Source organism: Hevea brasiliensis, chromosome 9, assembly GCF_030052815.1.
Source record: "Hevea brasiliensis isolate MT/VB/25A 57/8 chromosome 9, ASM3005281v1, whole genome shotgun sequence".
Taxonomy (NCBI): domain Eukaryota; kingdom Viridiplantae; phylum Streptophyta; class Magnoliopsida; order Malpighiales; family Euphorbiaceae; genus Hevea; species Hevea brasiliensis.
In genome coordinates, this window is record NC_079501.1 from 55,852,436 (window position 1) to 55,874,105 (window position 21,670).

Sequence of the window (21,670 nt, forward strand, 5' to 3'; positions counted from 1 at the left end):
CCACTTTAGGTGTTAGTGGACCACTAAGTGGAGATTTAAGTATTTAATATTCTAAAGTTTTCAAATTCCACATTTAACTCCTAATTTTTGCTATTTAATTTATGTACTTCCAATTTAATTTTTCATGACATTTTTCAAGTGTAATATCATGTATTTTTAATGGACATTTAGGTTAAAAGACAACTCGGAGTGTCAAATGACCACAATGCCCCTGTTCGGGTTGCATTCCCGATTTTTCGATAACACCGAGTTTTATTCGTTTTTCGATATCTCACTTTTCTTTGTACTAATTAAGTAATTTTTCTTTGATATTTCTAATGATATTTATGCTTCAATAGATATTTATTTAAGTCCTAAAAATATTTTTCAGGGTTTCCCACGGTCCAGGGCTAGTCAATGGTCCACGCCGCAACTTCCTGGTGCGGTCACCCATCGCTAGGGTTCTCGGTTCGTTTAACTTGGTTACATTTCATTGCTATTATTTTTCCTTTATTTTTCTTGTATTTTCTTTTCTTGTATTTCATTATTTTATGTCTCCTCATCCATATCTAAGTGTAGTTCTAGGCATCCTAGCTGTCCGGACAACACTGGTCACAGGAACAGTAGAACGCACTACCGAACTTAGGGGTGTTACACTATCCATGTCTTTTGGTGCATCATCGGTCAGTGTGGAGTCGCTAGGAAGGTGGTGGGTTTTGGGTCTCGTCAAAAGAAGAAAGGAAAAGGAGCAAGGGGGAAGAAAGATAAATGGGGAGAGGCAAAGAGAAGGGGGGAGGAAGAGCTGCTGTGTATTTTTTTTTTTCAATTTTTAACTACTCTTAAACCCCTAAACTTTTTTAGAGTTATCAATTAGGTACTTTAATTCTTTCAATTAGGGACCAATTGTTTTAATTTGCAAACAACACTATAAAATTATAAAATGAATAATTTAAGTATCAAAATACAATTAAAAAAAATTATACATACTTTAAATATTTTTGAAATAATAATAAAAATAATAATTCAATTTTAAGATAAATTCTTAAATTCTCTTTAATAAAATATAATAGACTAATTCTAAATAAGATAATGCTAAAATTTAAAAAAATATTTTATATTTTAAAAATTCAAGTTGTTACATTCTTCCCCCCTTAGAAAAAATTCATTCTCGAATTTTAAATAAACATGGAAAACAAAAGAAAGTGATTGGACAAGTTCGAGTACTTGTCCCTTGAACCTTACACAAACCATTGAAAATGTTCATCTTCTTTCTGACTTTGCTGTAGCGTGCTAGCTATCATCACCTCTATTTAGTGAAACTCTTATCTTTGATCCCTCATTGACTTTATCCTGTATTATGTGAAACCAAATATCTTCCATTGTTCTCTGATGTGTGTTCTTATGACTCCATTCCTCATTTCTCTATCTCTTTAATTTTTGTTGCCTACCAACGTGACTTCTTTTCCTCACCAAAACACCATAACTTGTCCTAAACATCCTGTAGTGTGTACCTCTTATATCATCCCTTTTTGTCCTCATCCTTGTAACCAACTCTTTCTGACACTTTCCACTATCCTTCAAGTCTTATCTGCTCTTTCTTTCATGTTTATTCTACTGTTAATAAGTCTTATCTGCTCTCTCTTTCATGTTTCTGCTACTGCTGATATCATCACCACCAACTGTGCTTTCACTATAATCTTGGCCTCGAGTTTTGAGCTTATAGTACCAGTAGTGCTTAGCTCTCCCTTTTTTCCTTTCTCACTTATGCCTTTTCCTTTGAAGATGTCCATTCCATTGGCATTAACTTTAACCTTCTTTTATTATTATTATTATTATTATTATTATTATTATTATTATTATTATTATTATTATTATTATTATTATTATTATTATTATTTTACCTCCTTCACCCACTTGAACATCAGAATATTATTATTCCTTACTACCCTTCATGGGAAATTGCTCAACATGGTTAAATAGGGCACCTCAAACCTATAAGTTTCACCTAAATTAACAAAATAAAGGTGAATGTGTGTTCTACCACAAACTGTGACAAGATAACTTACATGTTTATTCTCTTTGATGTACAAGATACCTTACATGTTTATTCTCTTTGATACAACCAGATCTATTGTCTAAACTCCAATATTAAATCCACCATATCTTTTCATCTTCCACTTCAATTTTAACATCTCCCTGTAATTATTATGCTCTTTCTATAAGATATTTCATTGCACTAACTTTTTATCATACCACTATTCTGCTTGGCCTATAATCTCATAATTTACTATGTCTGTTTACACTCCATTTGGATTTCATACCTATCATCATTATTATGTGTCCCTGTCTTCTACAGTATTCTGGAAGATACCTCTCACTATCAAATCCTTTTAGAACTATCTCCATCCTTACCTACATCAATGACTTTGATTTTTGTGCTTCTTAGTGACTTGTAACTATCATCTATATCCATCTTTTCCTATTCTATCATTTACTATTATTCTGTCATTAATACTTTCACATAAGTGACTTTGTTGGTCATGTTGAGAACATCCATCTGATTCTTTATAACAACCTTTAACCATCATTGCATCATCTCTACTGTCTAACCCAAAGCATTTGTGTCATTATATATCATCCTTTCATCTTATTAAACCTATTTAAACCATTACGATGACCTCTAGTCTTCTTACTACTTACTAGCTCCACTTCTTAACTTGATAGGATAGTTCCTGACATCATTGCTCACCTTCTAGCTTTTGCTTGTTCTAGTTGCATTCCTCACCTAATACATGATGCTATTAATAAGCAAAAGGGATTTTGTCCCATTGTCACCTACTTCACCTTTATGAATAGGAAACAGATATGTTTGACTCACTTTTACTACTCTAAGTTCCATATCTTGGCCTTTGTCACTGCTAAAACTATAATCTAACATGAGTCTTGTACTTCTAGATTTCATACCTTGATAAATGTTCTCACTAATGTGGTCTTATTCTAAGCTTTCCAAGTAATACCCCGAACCTCCGAGCTCTGAATAGTACCATTTTTGGTCTGTGACTTGTACTATTCAAAGACACCTTGAGGATAAAAAATGAAATGAAAATTTATTGAGATAGACACAATAAAAATTCAAGTGAACCAAAAATCTAAGGACTCATTAGATAGTATGAAAAAGAAGGATTATGACCCGATGAGGGGCATTTTGGTCAATTCACTTCAAGAGTTGATTTTAGACCAAAATATCAATTAAATTAAATGAAAATAAAATATTGAATTATGAAGAAATTTTGAGGAAAATTAAATGTAAATGTAAAAAGAAAAGAAAAGAAATAAAAACTTAAGTTTAATTACCTTTATGCCAAAATTAAAATTTTAATTTAAATAAACTAATTTTTGGGGATAAATATATAAGAGACAAGACAATTAACTAAAATTAAAAAAAAGGCCATTTCCCTTCTTCTTTCCTTCATGTGCTGCCACCCTCACCCCATCCTCTCTCTCTCTCTTTTCTTTATTTCCCCCATTTGCAACCTCCCTCCACTCTTGATTTCCCATCTTTCATCCATTGGTTTTCTATTTAATTAATGGAAAACATCAAAGAAAACCTTGATTGTGGGATAGGAGAAAGAAGATTTAGAAAATTAGAAGAGACACTGAAGATTGGAAAGAGAGTCACTTGAGGTAAGCAATTTTCACACTTAATTATATGTATATTATATGGATTTAAGTCTATTTGAGTAGAAATAAAATGTGAAATTGAAAGAAATTGTGCATTTATGAAGAGGGAAGCTTTTGGCCAATTTGGGGAAAACTTAGGGTGTAACATCCCCACTGTACGTGTTCTGTACGTTCTGTTGCTCTAGTAGCCAAATAACAGTCCAAGCAAGTTAGAATGTCTGGAACTACACTTCGGTGATAGTGAACAGACATATAATGATGAAATAAATAAAAAGAAAATACAAGAAAAATCAAACAAAAATGAAAAAGAGAAAATGAAGCTAAGTTAAACGAGTCAGCACCACAGCGATGGGTGACTGCACCGGGAAGGCCGTTGCCGACCCCAGGACCGTGGGGAACCCTCTGAATTTAATTTTGAGACACAGATAAAGGTTTATTGAAATGTAATTGACACTAGAAATATCAAAGAAAAATTAATAAATTAGTACAAAGAAAAATGAAAAATCGAGAAACAGACAAAAATCGGTGTTACCGAAAAATCGGGAATATAACCCGAAGTGGGGTATTTTGATCATTTGACATCTAGAGGTGCCTTTTGACCTAAATGTCCATTAAAAATAAGTAGTATTAAATTTTGGGAACCCCATGAAAAAGGAAATTAAATGTGTAATGAAAATTAGAGAAAATATGGGGGGATTAAATTGAATTATGAAACTTTGGATTATTAAAATGTTAATCTAAGTTAGTGGGATTAGGTGGCACTATTTGAGGCACATAAGGACACTAATCAGCCCATTTTTCATCATCTTCTCTACTCACCCTTCCCATGGCCGAATTGGAGCTTTAAGCTTCATCCATGGCCGCCCAAAATACAAGCTTTCATCCACTTATGATCAAGCCATCATTTCTTCAAGAGTCCTTCATTAAACTTGTTCTACACATCATGGGCAGCATGTAGGAAGCAAGAAAGAGGAGTTTTGGTGAAGTTTAATCAAGCCCAAGTTGAGGTTAGTGCTTAATCTCCCCATTTTCTTTCATTAGATCTTGTTTTGAGCTTTGGGTGAGTTGATTTGTGAAGAAATTAAATAAATTAATGTATATTTGGTGAGCCTTTCATTTCGGCAGCCAAGAAATTCATGGGATTTTGATGTATTTAAATGATGTAGATGAGTTTAAAGTTGAAGTTTGATATGGATATATGTATAGGAATTGAATTGATTGAATGTGAATTGTTGAATTAGAACATTTGAATTAAGGGTGTGAAATGGAGCTTTAATGCCTTGGGCAAACTGCCATATTGGGCACCCTATTAAATCATGAATTTGTGTGTGTGAATATGTAGTTTATTAATGAAATGTAATGGTGTTAAATTGTGGGCAGCATGTGCAGTTAAAATGAAAGTGTTTGTGTAACGTAAGTGTTAATGCACATTGAATTTGGGTGGATGTAAATATTGAAGTTTAATGGTGTATTGTGTGCCTTGTGCACTTGAGTATTCTGCCCAGAATTTTTGTTGGAATTGTGTATAATATATATATGGAAGTGTTGTTGATTGAATATTGTAGTAATGAGGAGGAGAAGGAACATTAAATTGGGAGTGTATGTGCTTTGTGCAGGTTGTGTATTGAAGGCAGCACCTAAATTAGGCCATAAGTGCCAAACTGTGAACCCAATTGGTATGAGGCCAATATGGGGTGAAACTAGACACCAAATAGGCCAACTTTCATGCAGAAATGTTGCCAAAATTCTGCCTAGAAACTGACCTTAAAAAGTGACCAAATCCGGATTAGTGCATTTAAGGCCTGAGAACTGACCATTTGGGCAGCAGTTAGTGTTTAGGCCATAACTCACTCAAAACAGGTCCAATTGACCTGAAATTTTGACCATGAATAGTTAAGACCTATATCTACAAGTCTTATGGAGATACCAAAGCCCAGAAATGACCAGAACCAAGTCAAATGGCTTACACAAATTCAGGCACAAAAACTGCCGAACCAAAAGTGACCTAAATTTGATACCACTAAATGTAACACCCCTCACCCGTCTACAGTGTAGCCGAGCAAGGCGTGCTACACGGCGTGCCGGAGCACCTGATCTTATCTGATTTCACTATAGTTCTAGATTTACTTGTTCAAAAACTTTATCTGAGGTTTAGGCTATTTTTACTTTTATCAAAATCTGACTAATTTGGAAAATTCAAAATTTTCAATGATAATCCAGCAGAGTGCTGGCAGTAATTTCGACTAACAGTTCTACTTAACCTGCCAAAAACAATTTCAATATATACTCAAATTCACAACTCAGAATCAGTCTCAAAATTTTTCATACTCAATCTCAATCAGAATCATCATGATAAGATACTTAACTCATATATCAAAATTCTTATACTTTATTATTTTGCATAATTTGCCAACTAAGTACATAAATTTATCAAGTACAGAATATACAAATAAAATTACAGTTACTAATTCACATTACAATAATAGCAGTAATTATAATATACAGATTATAAAACATACTTAAAATGAGCCCTATCTACATGCATTGCTGAGGAGGTGACAACCTTCAATTCTTCTGACACTTCTGCAGATCTGGACTCCAAAAATCTCAGTCAACAGTCTACTGGTTTTACCTTGATGCACATGCGAGGAAGCAATTCCATCGCGCTAAGCATTTCTGCTTAGTGGTGCAATAGTATAACAAGAAATAATATATACAATTAAAGAAAGAAATAAATCATAATTAAGATACTCAAGAATCAATTTAATTTGGTGTAGTATTTCTAGTATCAACGATCTTATATACTAGTTTGTTCCTCTTTGGAAGTGCTTAGTTTATAACTTTTCAGTAATAATATCCAGTATACAATTTATTCTAACTGTATTGTATTTCAAGTCTCTACGATTCTGCAATTTATATTTTTGTTATGTTTCTTTTGCTAATTTCTTTTACTCATTCATTCAATACTTAATTTAATTGTACTGAAATTTCATTATACTTAACTTAACTTAGCTTCTTGAACTGAATAATGTTTTAAATGACTGCCCATATAGCCTATACACTGACCAGACTGGATAAATGGATATACTAGCACTGGCTACCTAGTACCTCGGGCCGTCACACCATCGGTCATAAGGTATCTCCCGATGTGCAAACAGTATGGCTAAAAAGCCATATAATCAATCAAGCATTAAGCCGAGTATAATAACACAAACTGTATAGCCATAAGCTATTAAAATCATAATATGGCATAATAAGCCATAAAACACAGTATGACGTAAAGTCATTTACAGAACAGCTGTCAGAATCTTATTGGCATGCCAACCTATCCAAACTAGTCAACTAGGCAAACTAGGGCATATTACAAGATTAAATATTTATTTCTTTATTTTCAGGGTTTACTGGTCATTACACAATTCACTGGTCAATGAAAATATTGACCTTTTTATACATCATGGATAAGTTGATTCTAGTATCAACATGTCACAATTTGCATTTTAATATGCTGCCAATATAGTGCAATTTATCATTTTTACAAGTTGGCATTCATTGAACAAATTGTGCACTAAAAGTGCAATCTGTCCAGCTTTAGCAAATTGACCATATCTTGGTCTACACAACTCGGAATGACCTGAAATTTTGCCCGTTGTGTAATAAGACATAGAGATACAATTTTGCTTCTTTGACCAAAAGCTAAAAACCAAGGGAAATAGGACTTTAAGCTAGACAAATCTAGCACACAAAAATTGAGAAATTGACCAATTTTGCACCAAAGGTGCAATCTGTCCAGTTTTAGTAAATTGACCATAACTTAGTCTATACAACTCAGAATGACCTGAAATTTTGCCCCGCGTGCAATGAGACATAGAGCTACAATTTTACTTCCTTGACCAGAAGCTAAAAACCAAAAGAAATAGGACTTTAATCTAGACCAATCTAGCACACAAAAATTGAGAATTTGACATTTACATACAATGATGCTTGAAGCAATTTGGCAATGAATGCCAACTTGTAAAAATGGTAAATTGCACTATATTGGCAGCATATTGAAATGCAAATTGTGATATGTTGATACTAGAATCAACTTATCCATGATGTATAAAAAGGTCAATATTTTCATTGACCAGTGAATTGTGTAATGACCAGTAAACCCTGAAAATAAAGAAATAAATATTTAATCTTGTAATATGCCCTAGTTTGCCTAGTTGACTAGTTTGGATAGGTTGGCATGCCAATAGGATTCTGACAGCTGTTCTGTAAATGACTTTACGTCATACTGTGTTTTATGACTTATTATGCCTATTATGATTTTAATAGCCTATGGCTATACAGTTTGTGTTATTATACTCGGCTTAATGCTTGATTAATTATATGGCTTTTTAGCCACACTGTTTGCACACCGGGAGATACCTTGTGACCGATGGTGTGACGGCCCGAGGTACTAGGTACCCAGTGCTAGTATATCCGTTTATCCAGTCTGGTCAGTGTATAGGCTATATGGGCAGTCATTTAAAACATTATTCAGTTCAAGAAGCTAAGTTAAGTTAAGTATAATGAAATTTCAGTACAATTAAATTAAGTATTGAATGAATGAGTAAAAGAAATTAGCAAAAGAAACATAACAAAAATATAAATTGCAGAATCGTAGAGACTTGAAATACAATACAGTTAGAATAAATTGTATACTGGATAGTATTATTGAAAAGTTATAAACTAAGCACTTCCAAAGAGGAACAAACTAGTATATAAGATCGTTGATACTAGAAATACTATACCAAATTAAATTAATTCTTGAGTATCTAAATTATTATTTATTTCTTTCTTTAATTGTATATATTATTTCTTGTTATACTATTGCACCACTAAGCAGAAATGCTTAGCGCGATGGAATTGCTTCCTCGCGCAGGTACTGAAGGTAAAACCAGTAGACTGTCGACTGAGATTTTTGGAGTCCAGATCTACAGAAGTGTCAGAAGAATTGAAGGTTGTCACCTCCTCAGCAATGCATGTAGATAGGGCTCATTTTAAGCATGTTATGTATATTGTTCATTCCTAGCACATTGTAAATTATTTGTATATCTTGTACAAAATAAACTCATGTAATTAACCTATGAATTATGGAAGCTACTCAAAGTAAGTATTTTAATATGTGAATTGAATTTGAGTTATAATGAGATTGTACTTGTGAATATTGAGATGTTGAAAATCTGATGAGATTTCTGAGAAATTTGGATGCTGTATTGAGATACATTATGTTTGAAAATTTTAGAGACTATTAAGTTTGAGAAATTGAGTATATATTAAAAATTGTTTTTGGCAGGTTCAGAAGAACTGTTAGTCCAAATTACAGTCGGCACGTTGCTAGATTATCGTTAAAATTTTTGAAATTTCCAAATTAGTCAGATTTTGATAAACAGTAAAAATAGCCTAAACCTCAAATAAAGTTTTTGAATAAGTAAATCTAGAACTATAATGAAATCAGATAAGATCAAGTGCTCCGGCACGCCGTGTAGCACGCCTTGCTCAGCTACACTGTAGACGGGTGAGGGGTGTTACATTTAGTGGTATCAGAGCACGGTTTAGGCGTTCCTAGGCAAAGATAAGTGGAAAGATAGTGTGCATACATACATTGCATTCATAAGAGTTGAGGTGACACTATGCAGATCTGTTTACTTTTGATTATTCAAAGTTAAGATATGGACTTAGAGCCACAAAGGGCGTTAGAAAAAGAAGTAGAAAACCTTGTTCATGAGGTTATAACGTAATAACTATGTAATGTTCTCGATGTTTGTATTGTAAACTGCAGATTACAGTACCGACATGAGATTATTGTGTGGAGCTACGTGCTTCCTCGTGGTAGAATAAAATAAGAATATTTGTAAGTAATCTATAATTTGATACTGTTACGCCCGAATAGAGTACTATTACGGGAAATAAATGTGAAAAAAAAAATTCTAGTCAGAAATTTAAAACTTCAGAAATAGCCTATCGAAAGACTACACTTCTAAGGTAGCTAGAGTCAGAGACTCAGTTACAATAATGTGGACTACCATTACCACAAAAATTGCTATAAGCTTTGAGAATTCAGTATGGCTATAAATTAGAAAGAACACCTTGAGGATGAAGAGAAACTCTCTGAAAACTGCTGAGAACGAAGAAATAATAGTAGTGGGTGAAAGGACAGATTTCTTGTCCAATGTCATCTCATTCTGATTGCAAGGAGATGGTTGAGAAAAGGGTGTGAAGCCTATCTGGCACACGTGGTTGACACTAGGCAGGGTAAACTTGACTTGTCTGACATACCCACAGTAAGGGATTTCTCTGAGGTATTTCCTGAGGAATTGCCTAGTTTGTCACCAGAAAGGGAAGTTGAATTCGCTATTGAGATTATGCCGGGTACAGCTCCAATTTTAATTTCTCCATATAGGATGGCACCTGCTGAATTGAAAGAGTTAAAAATCCAGCTATAAGAATTACTAGACAAGGGGTTCATATGCCCTAGTGTGTCACTTTGGGGAGCTCCGGTACTGTTTGCAAAGAAGAAAGATGGGACACTGAGGTTATGTGTTGACTCTGGCGATTAAGCAGTATGATGAAGAACAAGTATCCGTTGCCTAGAATTGACGATCTGTTTGATCAGTTGAAGGGAGCCAGTGTGTTTTCTAAGATTGACTACCACCCTAATAAGGCAAATGTAGTCGCTGCTGCCTTAGGTAGAAAATCTATTGTAGCATTAAGATCTTTGAATGCCCAACTGTCCTTAACTCATTATGGAGTTATTTTGGCTGAGTTGCAAGTGAAGCCGAATCTGTTACAACAAATACAGGATGGGCAGAAAACAGATGAGAAATTAATGGCTGTTATGGGCAAAATCACTGAGGGGAAGGAAACTGAATGTGAAGTGAAAGAAAATGGGTGCCTGTACTATAAAGAAAGAGTATGTGTACCAAATGATAAAGAGTTGAAAACTAGTATTCTAAAAGAAGCACATAACAGTGTGTATGCTATGCACCCAGGAAGCACAAAAATGTACCATGACCTAAAACTTTGATACTGGTGGCCAGGTATGAAGAAGGACATAGTTGACTATGTAACTAGATGCTTGACATGTCAGCAAGTCAAAGCAAAACATCAAGTTCCATCAGGTTTGTTATAGCCCATAAACATACCTGAATGGAAGTGGGACCGAGTCACTATGGACTTTGTTAGTGGTCTACCTCTCACTCAGAAGAAGCATGATGCAGTATGGGTGATTGTGGATAGGTTGACCAAATCAGCACATTTTCTGTCAATCAGAACTGACTACTCACTGGAAAAGCTAGCAGAATTGTACATCAGTGAGATAGTTAAACTACATGGAATTCCACTTTCCATTATATCTGGTAGAGACTCGAGGTTTACATCTAGATTTTGGAAGAAATTATAAGAATCCTTGGGCACACAACTCCATTTTAGTACGGCTTTTCATCCTCAGACGGATGGACAGTCAGAAAGAATAATCTAGGTAAATTTTGAAACTCATTGAGTTATCGCAAATAATAAACTGATAATAATGATAGTAATAACTGAATATGTGTGATAGGTCCTTGAGGATATGCTGAGAAGTTGTGTTATTGAGTTTAAGGGAAGTTGGGACAAATACCTTCCACTGGCAGAATTTGCATATAATAATAGCTATCAAGCTAGCATACAAATGGCACCCTATGAAGCACTGTATGGGAGAAAATGCAGAACACCTGTATGTTGGACTGAATTGGGTGAAGATAAGCTAGTGGGGCCAGACCTGATAAAACAGACAGAGGAAAAGGTGAAACTGATAAAGGCCAATTTGAAAGTTGCCTCAGACTGACAGAAATCTTATGCTGACTTAAGGACAAAAGACATTGAGTATGAAGTTGGCGAGAAGGTATTTCTCAAAGTATCACCGTGGAAGAAAGTGTTGAGATTCGGGAAAAAGGGAAAATTAAGCCCTAGGTTCATTGGCCCATATGAAGTTATTGAACGTGTGGGACCCGGTAGCCTCTGATTAGCCTTACCACCTGAGCTGGACAAGATACATAATGTGTTCCATGTCTGGACGCTCAGAAGATACAGATCAGATCCTTCACATGTCATCTCAGGAGAAGAAATTGTGGTACAACCTGACCTGATATATGAAGAAGAACCAATTAAAATCTTGGCACGAGAGGTAAAAGAGCTCAGAAATAAGACAATTCCACTAGTGAAAATCCTATGGAGACACCACCACACGGAAGAGGCAACATTGGAGAGCGAGGAGACAACAGTTCCCTCAGCCCTTCACATCAGGTAAATTTCGAGGACGAAATTTTTATTTAGAGGGGAAGAGTTGTAACATCCCCACTGTACGTGTTCTGTACGTTCTGTTGCTCTAGTAGCCAAATAACAGTCCAGGCAAGTTAGAATGTCTGGAACTACACTTCGGTGATAGTGAACAGACATATAATGATGAAATAAATAAAAAGAAAATACAAGAAAAATCAAACAAAAATGAAAAAGAGAAAATGAAGCTAAGTTAAACGAGCCAGCACCACAGCGATGGGTGACTGCACCGGGAAGGCCGTTACCGACCCAGGACCGCGGGGAACCCTCTGAATTTAATTTTGAGACACAGATAAAGGTTTATTGAAATGTAATTGACACTAGAAATATCAAAGAAAAATTAATAAATTAGTACAAAGAAAAATGAAAAATCGAGAAACAGACAAAAATCGGTGTTACCGAAAAATCAGGAATATAACCCGAAGTGGGGTATTTTGGTCATTTGACATCTAGAGGTGCCTTTTGACCTAAATGTCCATTAAAAATAAGTAGTATTAAATTTTGGGAACCCCATGAAAAAGGAAATTAAATGTGTAATGAAAATTAGAGAAAATATGGGGGGATTAAATTGAATTATGAAACTTTGGATTATTAAAATGTTAATCTAAGTTAGTGGGGTTAGGTGGCACTATTTGAGGCACATAAGGACACTAATCAGCCCATTTTTCATCATCTTCTCTACTCACCCTTCCCATGGCCGAATTGGAGCTTTAAGCTTCATCCATGGCCGCCCAAAATACAAGCTTTCATCCACCTATGATCAAGCCATCATTTCTTCAAGAGTCCTTTATTAAACTTGTTCTACACATCATGGGCAGCATGTAGGAAGCAAGAAAGAGGAGTTTTGGTGAAGTTTAATCAAGCCCAAGTTGAGGTTAGTGCTTAATCTCCCCATTTTCTTTCATTAGATCTTGTTTTGAGCTTTGGGTGAGTTGATTTGTGAAGAAATTAAATAAATTAATGTATATTTGGTGAGCCCTTCATTTCGGCAGCCAAGAAATTCATGGGATTTTGATGTATTTAAATGATGTAGATGAGTTTAAAGTTGAAGTTTGATATGGATATATGTATAGGAATTGAATTGATTGAATGTGAATTGTTGAATTAGAACATTTGAATTAAGTGTGTGAAATGGAGCTTTAATGCCTTGGGCAAACTGCCATATTGGGCACCCTATTAAATCATGAATTTGTGTGTGTGAATATGTAGTTTATTAATGAAATGTAATGGTGTTAAATTGTGGGCAGCATGTGCAGTTAAAATGAAAGTGTTTGTGTAACGTAAGTGTTAATGCACATTGAATTTGGGTGGATGTAATTATTGAAGTTTAATGGTGTATTGTGTGCCTTGTGCACTTGAGTATTCTGCCCAGAATTTTTGCTGGAATTGTGTATAATATATATATGGAAGTGTTGTTGATTGAATATTGTAGTAATGAGGAGGAGAAGGAACATCAAATTGGGAGTGTATGTGCTTTGTGCAGGTTGTGTATTGAAGGCAGCACCTAAATTAGGCCATAAGTGCCAAACTGTGAACCCAATTGGTATGAGGCCAATATGGGGTGAAACTAGACACCAAATAGGCCAACTTTCATGCAAAAATGTTGCCAAAATTCTGCCTAGAAACTGACCTTAAAAAGTGACCAAATCCAGATTAGTGCATTTAAGGCCTGAAAACTGACCATTTGGGCAGCAGTTAGTGTTTAAGCCATAACTCACTCAAAACAGGTCCAATTGACCTGAAATTTTGACCATGAATAGTTAAGACCTATATCTACAAGTCTTATGGAGATATCAAAGCCCAGAAATGACCAGAACCAAGTCAAATGGCTTACACAAGTTCGGGCACAAAAACTGCCGAACCAAAAGTGACCTAAAAATTGACCAAATTGTGCACTAAAAGTGCATTCTGTCTAGCTTTAGCAAATTGACCATATCTTGGTCTACACAACTCGGAATGACCTAAAATTTTGCCCCGCGTGCAATAAGACATAGAGATACAATTTTTCTTCTTTGACCAAAAGCTAAAAACCAAGGGAAATAGGACTTTAAGCTAGACAAATCTAGCACACAAATTTTGAGAAATTGATCAATTTTGCACCAAAGGTGCAATTTGTCCAGTTTTAGTAAATTAACCATAACTTGGTCTATACAACTCGGAATGACCTGAAATTTTGCCCCGCGTGCAATGAGACATAGAGCTACAATTTTGCTTCCTTGACCAGAAGCTAAAAACCAAGAGAAATAGGACTTTAATCTAGACCAATCTAGCACACAAAAATTGAGAATTTGACATTTACATACAATGATGCTTGAAGCAATTTGGCAATGAATGCCAACTTGTAAAAATGGTAAATTGCACTATATTGGCAGCATATTGAAATGCAAATTGTGACATGTTGATACTAGAATCAACTTATCCATGATATATAAAAAGGTCAATATTTTCATTGACCAGTGAATTGTGTAATGACCAGTAAACCCTGAAAATAAAGAAATAAATATTTAATCTTGTAATATGCCCTAGTTTGCCTAGTTGACTAGTTTGGATAGCTTGGCATGCCAATAGGATTCTAACAGCTGTTATGTAAATGACTTTACGTCATACTGTGTTTTATGGCTTATTATGCCATATTATGATTTTAATAGCCTATGGCTATACAGTTTGTGTTATTATACTCGGCTTAATGCCTGATTGATTATATGGCTTTTTAGCCACACTTTTTGCACACCGGGAGATACCTTGTGACCGATGGTGTGACGGCCCGAGGTACTAGGTACCCAGTGCTAGTATATCCATTTATCCAGTCTGGTCAGTGTATAGGCTATATGGGCAGTCATTTAAAACATTATTCAGTTCAAGAAGCTAAGTTAAGTTAAGTATAATGAAATTTCAGTACAATTAAATTAAGTATTGAATGAATGAGTAAAAGAAATTAGCAAAAGAAACATAACAAAAATATAAATTGCAGAATCGTAGAGACTTGAAATACAATACAGTTAGAATAAATTGTATAGTAGATAGTATTACTGAAAAGTTATAAACTAAGCACTTCCAAAGAGGAACAAACTAGTATATATGATCGTTGATACTAGAAATACTATACCAAATTAAATTGATTCTTGAGTATCTGAATTATGATTTATTTCTTTCTTTAATTGTATATATTATTTCTTGTTATACTATTGCACCACTAAGTAGAAATGCTTAGCGCGATGGAATTGCTTCCTCAGTGCTTCAAGGTAAAACCAGAGTATCACAATCGAGATTTTTGGAGTCGGATCTGCGAAGTGTCAGAAGAGTTCAAGATTGTCACCTCCTCAGCAATGCATGTAGATAGGGCTCATTTTATACATGTTATGTATATTGTTCATTCCTAGCACATTGTAAATTATTTGTATATCTTGTACAAAATAAACTCATGTAATTAACCTATGAATTATGGAAGCTACTCAAAGTAAGTATTTTAATATGTGAATTGAATTTGAGTTATAATGAGATTGTACTTGTGAATATTGAGATGTTGAAAATCTGATGAGATTTCTGAGAAATTTGGATGCTGTATTGAGATACATTATGTTTGAAAATTTTAGAGACTATTAAGTTTGAGAAATTGAGTATATATTAAAAATTGTTTTTGGCAGGTTCAGAAGAACTGTTAGTCCAAATTACAGTCGGCACGTTACCAGATTATTGTTAAAATTTTTTAAATTTCCAAATTAGTCAGATTTTGATAAACAGTAAAAATAGCCTAAACCTCAAATAAAGTTTTTGAATAAGTAAATCTAGAACTATAATGAAATCAGATAAGATCAGGTGCTCCGGCACGCCTTGTAGCACGCCTTGCTCAGCTACACTGTAGACGGGTGAGGGGTGTTACATAGGGTTTGATGTATTTGAATGAAATTGATGATGAAATCAAGCTTAGTTGAAGTAGTATACATGATTGGGGCAAAGAGATTTCATGAGATTTGCATAAATTGAATTATGAAAGATTAGGGTTCATGGGGAAATTAGGGCTTTGGTGCTAGAGAGTGAAATTGATGTGTTTAGTGTTAAATTATGGTCATTTGAGGTTCCTTTAGTCTAAATTTGTTAGTAGTATGCCCTAGAGCATATCATTTAGTATGTATCTTGTACATGTTTTATTAATAAAAGGCATTTCCACTTTTCCGTTTACATAATATATTTATGTGTAATAGAAAAGGTCCATTGATATTTTGTTAGAAATATTATTCTTAAGTTGTTAAGAATATGAGTGACAATATTTCTAGTACAAAGTATCATAAATAGGTTCACAATCGAGGATACTTCATAATAAGGACATGACTTATCCAGAAAGATTGTATTCATGTTTGTTACCAAGTTATTTATATGAGATATAAATAAGATGGAATGGTGAGTCTCATGCCATATGACAAACATGATAGGCACTTATAAATGATAAGTAGGCCGAACTAGTGACACTTATGACAAGCACATGGAGTTTACTCTTGTCAATGTTTTGTCATAAATCATATCAGTGCATATAATCTTTAGACCTGAGATAGCATAGTTATCTTGTATATAGGTAGTTTGAGTTTGATACTGCTTTCATACTTGTACTATGTATGGGTATATGGGCATGTGTTGGCTCTTACTAGTTATATATGGAGGTAGGTGTTGATCAAGATGGAATCTGTTCCTCTAAGTAAATAGAGATAAAATCCTATGCTCATTTAATTGTTCTCGATGTTTCAAGTTCCTGGCCAGGACAGATAGATTTATTTAGAAAAGAGTTTCTGATGAGAAAATCTTTTTAATCAAGAACTGGAATTAAAAGAGAACATAATATTCATAGCAAATGGAGTTTGACATAAACCATGACTCCAGCTTGAGTTGGGATTTTGTAACAGAGAGATTTTAGTGCATGATAACATATGATTATAGGTTCATTTAAGGTAAACCTTATTACTAATTGGGTGGCCATGGCATGCTATGCTAGGTGTTAACCATGGTCTATGAGGTTCATAAAATGATTTAGAGAAATCATTTATGGTAAGAAAGAGTTCTGATGATATTAAGAGTTGATATCATGTCTCATTGCCAATTAGTGATGAGCCTAGTAAGTCACATACATGCACAAGTTATCACCTATTTAAATATGATTTAATTAATTAATTAAAGAGTTTAATTGATTAATTAAATAGGTTTGGTTTGCAATTAAATTGCAAAGTCCCTAGCATGACTTGAAATCAAATCTAGATTATTGGATGTATAATATAAGTTAAATTTATATTTAAAGTGTTTAAATATGAATTTAATTAATGAGAAATTAATTAATAGAGATTAATTAATTAATTTATATTTGATATAAATTAATTAGAAGAAGAGAAATAATTATTTTGGGTTGAGAACTCAAAATTAAGACACAGGGGCATTTTGGTCATTTCACAGTGTGACATGTGGCACCATGAGATGGTGACACATGGGACTACACATAAGCTTGCCAAATGTTTTTTAATCATGTAAGATGATTAAAATCAAGATTAAATATAGGTTTGACACTTGGCACAATGTGATTGGGTCACTTAAACCTAGAGCTAATCAAAAGGTGACATGTGGCAAGGGTTTAATGTGTTAACCTAGCTATTTAAGTGTTGTTATGAAAAAGAAAAGAAACCAGCAGCCACTCCTCTCCTTTGTCACGCCACTTTGAGGCTTTTCATCTATTCTTCTTCATCTCTCATAAATTCAAAGAGATTAGCCATCAATCTCTTGAATTAAGAACATTAGAAATTGTTTCTAGTGTCCTGTTTACATCTCTTCTCTTAAAAGGCAGAACTTGAATTTCTAATTAATAGAAAAAGCTTTAGAAGCTGTTCAAGGGCTGCCATAGGTGTTCTTGGTGTGGACAAGCTAGAGGGACAATATCTGGTGTCCTGAAGACGTATCTCAAAGGCGCAGACATCTGCGATTGCATCAAGACGTTCTTTATGTCGTTCTTGATTTAATCTAGGGTTCTAAAATTAATCTGATTAATTTTAAAATCTTAAATGGAAAATACAGATCCAAAAATATATTAAAAGAGTTTTAATATGTTGTTTATCATTGAAATCAAATAGATAAAAATAAATCTTGCATGATGCATGTGACCCTAGGTGAAAATTTTTGAATTCAATGGTATAAACTTATATTTTTCACGCTTCTGTTCCTTCAATTGGTATCAGAGCCACTATATTTACCGTTTAAATTGTTGATTATATGATTTAATTGTGTGATTTGATCATGAGATGATTGATCCATTGCTGGTTGCAATGGATGTGTGGCGGCACACATGGTGAAGCCACCATTGGTGGCGGCAACAAAGGTTCTTCAAGGTGGCGCAAGGTTTGCTTTTTAATTTGCAATTATTGTATGATCTAAAAGCTCATCCTATGTCTAATTAAATTGTTTAATTAGAATTATAATCACACAATTAAATTATGATTCAAATCAGAATTTTAAAAATTGTTTGAATGGGAGTCAAATCTAAATTTTTAAAGTTGTTTGAATGTGATTCAAATCTGAATTTTTTAAGTTGTTTGAATCATATTTAAATCTGATTTTTTAAAATTGATTGAATAAAATTCAGATCTGATTTTTAAAAAATGTTTAAATGTGATTCAAATCTGATTTTTTTAAAAATGTTTGAATGTGATTCAAATCTGAATTTTTAAAGTTGTTTGAATGTGATTCAAATCTGAATTTTTAAATTTGTTTGAATGAGATTCAAACCTGAATTTTTAAATTTATTTGAATCATATTCAAATCTGGATTTTTAAGTTGAATATGAGATATTCAATTTAATTTATGTATGTTTTATTTAATTATTAAATAGAGATATGCATGATGGATGATCATGGACTATAAAAGACCAATGTGATTGGATTTATTTCTTTTATGTTTCTTTGGGATTGTAAATTAATTAATTTATTTTAATTTATTTTGGGCATGTATTATTAAGTTTGTAATAATTTTTGGGTTGTAATTTCATTTATTTAAGTTCTTGTAAATTCACCTTGGTATGCCAAGGATTACCATGTAATATTGGATTGCAAGAAGTTCAAGGAGGTCAAGAGCATTGGTGGGACCAGTGGGAGGAATTCAAGATCAAGTGTTGATTATGTACTCCTTCAGCAACTCTTGTAAAATGAATGAATGAAATGCACCTAGGAATGCCCTGATTCAATTCTTGGTGGCTCAGAATTGAATCCCTTAGAAAGTCCATGATCATACCATATTCATTACTTATCCATGAATGCATGAGATGTATGGGAATGTATGCAATTATATGATATATGCATGCTAATTGGATAATGTGCAAAGTGAGACCTTAATAGTAATTATAATGACCATAAAATCTTCCAAACAAATGATTAAGTTGGAAATGCTATAATTAAAGTAATTATAACATAAGCCCTCCATTGGGGCAATTATTTTAAGAAATTTTAAATAGTTGCATAAGATGCAATTAATTTAAGAGATTTTCTTAAGAATAATTGTTAAGCATGAGATGTTGTAAATATGTAAATGGTTTAGTGGCCAATATTGGATGCACCTAAGGACATTAAAATTATTTGCATAATTACTGGCTCAATGGGATTAACTTAACTAATGCAAGATAAGTCAATAATGGATGTACCTGAGATTTTGAGCATTAGGGGCTAGGTAAAGGATTGAACCTCACATGAGATGTGATGGGCAAGGAGTTGCTCACTTATAGTTTATTGTAATTCTAATAACGGATGTACCTGAGGATGATCAATAGAATTATAAGAATTCAATCACCCACTAGAAATCCATCCAACTAGGATTTCCATTTTTTACTTTGGAAGTGTAGGATTCGCTAAGTCAGTGGGAGGACCAATTTGATTAAAAGACCATAATCATTTTGGTTAATTACATGATACATTTATTAATTAATCTGATTATTTTCTGCAATTAATTTTTTGATAATAATGAGCACAGAACAACCACCACCATCCAATATCCTTGCAAGCATACTTGATCATAATAGGTTGACAGGACCTAATCTGTCTGATTGGCCAAGAAATTTGAAACTTGTCCTGAACCTTGAACATATAGGATATGTTCTAGATTCAAATGTTCCTGGTTCCTTACCTCCAGAGGCCACTCAAGAGGAACATGAAACTTTGGATAAGTGGAAGGAGCATGATATGAGAGCTAAGTGTTACATGCTTGCTTCCATGAGTAATGAGTTACAGAAGTAACATGAGCACATGCAGAGTGTGAGTGAGATCCTCCTTCACCTACAAGAGTTGTATGATGAGCACAGCAGGAATGCTAGGTATGAGATATCTAGACAGCTATTCCGTATGAGGATGTCTGAGGGACAGAATGTTGGGGATCATGTCCACAAGATGATTCGGCTGATTGAGCAGTTGGAACATCTTGACTTCAACATGGATTTCCAACTACAAATGGATTTGATCCTTCAGTCTCTTCCTGAGTTTTTGGGAATTTTGTGACAAAATTTCCATATGACTAAACAGGAATGCACCTTAGCTGGTTTACTTCGCATGCTAGTTATTGCCCAAAAGAATATGCCGAGCAATAAAGGAAAAGAGGTTGCTTTGATTGCATCTTCTTCTACTGGAAAGTCCAATAAGAAGAAGGGCAATAAGAAAAAGAAATCTCAGATTCCTGGTCCTTCCAAGAAAATAGCTAAACAGAAAAGGAAGACCAACGCTGACAAAAGCCAATAGGAAAGTGTTTCCATTGCCAACAGGAAAGTGTTTCCATTTCCAGTAAGAAAATGTTTCCATTGGCCAGAGTATAGCAATCTAAATGAATGCAATGCCATGGTGAAAACCAACTCAAGTTCAAAATATATTTGGCACTTAAGGTTATGTCATGTTGCAGAAGATAGGATTGCAAAATTGGAGAAAATGGGAATTCTATCCTCATTGGGCTCCGAGCCTACTCCAACTTGTGAATCTTGCCTTCAAGGCAAAATGACTAGATCACCCTTTATTGGATAAGGACTAAGGGCTGAAAATATTTTGGAGTTAATACATAGTGATGTATGTGGTCCATTTAAAGAAATGGCTAGAGGGGGCTTTCATTATTTTATTACCTTTACTGATGATAAATCAAGATTTGGGTATTTGTATTTGATGAAATACAAACATGAATCCTTTGAAAAGTTTAAGGAATTTAAATCTGAAGTAGAAAATCAAACAGGAAAGAGTATTAAAGCTCTTTGATCAGATCGTGGAGGTGAATATTTGAGTACTGAATTTGATGAATACTTGAGAGAGCATGGCATTGTTTCTCAGCTGACTCCTCCAGGAACGCCACAACTGAATGGTGTATCTGAAAGGAGAAATCGTACCCTATTAGATATGGTACGTAGTATGATGAGCTATACTGATATGCCAATCTTCTTTTGGGGATTTGCATTAGAATCAACTTTGTATATTCTAAATAGGATTTCATCAAAATCAGTTTCTTCCACACCTTATGAGATATGGCATGGAAGAAAACTAAGTCTTAAGCATGTTAAGATTTGGGGTTGTCCAGGTTATATCAAAAAGCTGAACACTGATAAATTGGAGACCAGATCAGAAAAAGGTCGATTTGTTGGATATCCAAAAGATAGTTTTGGATATTATTTTTATTTTCCTAC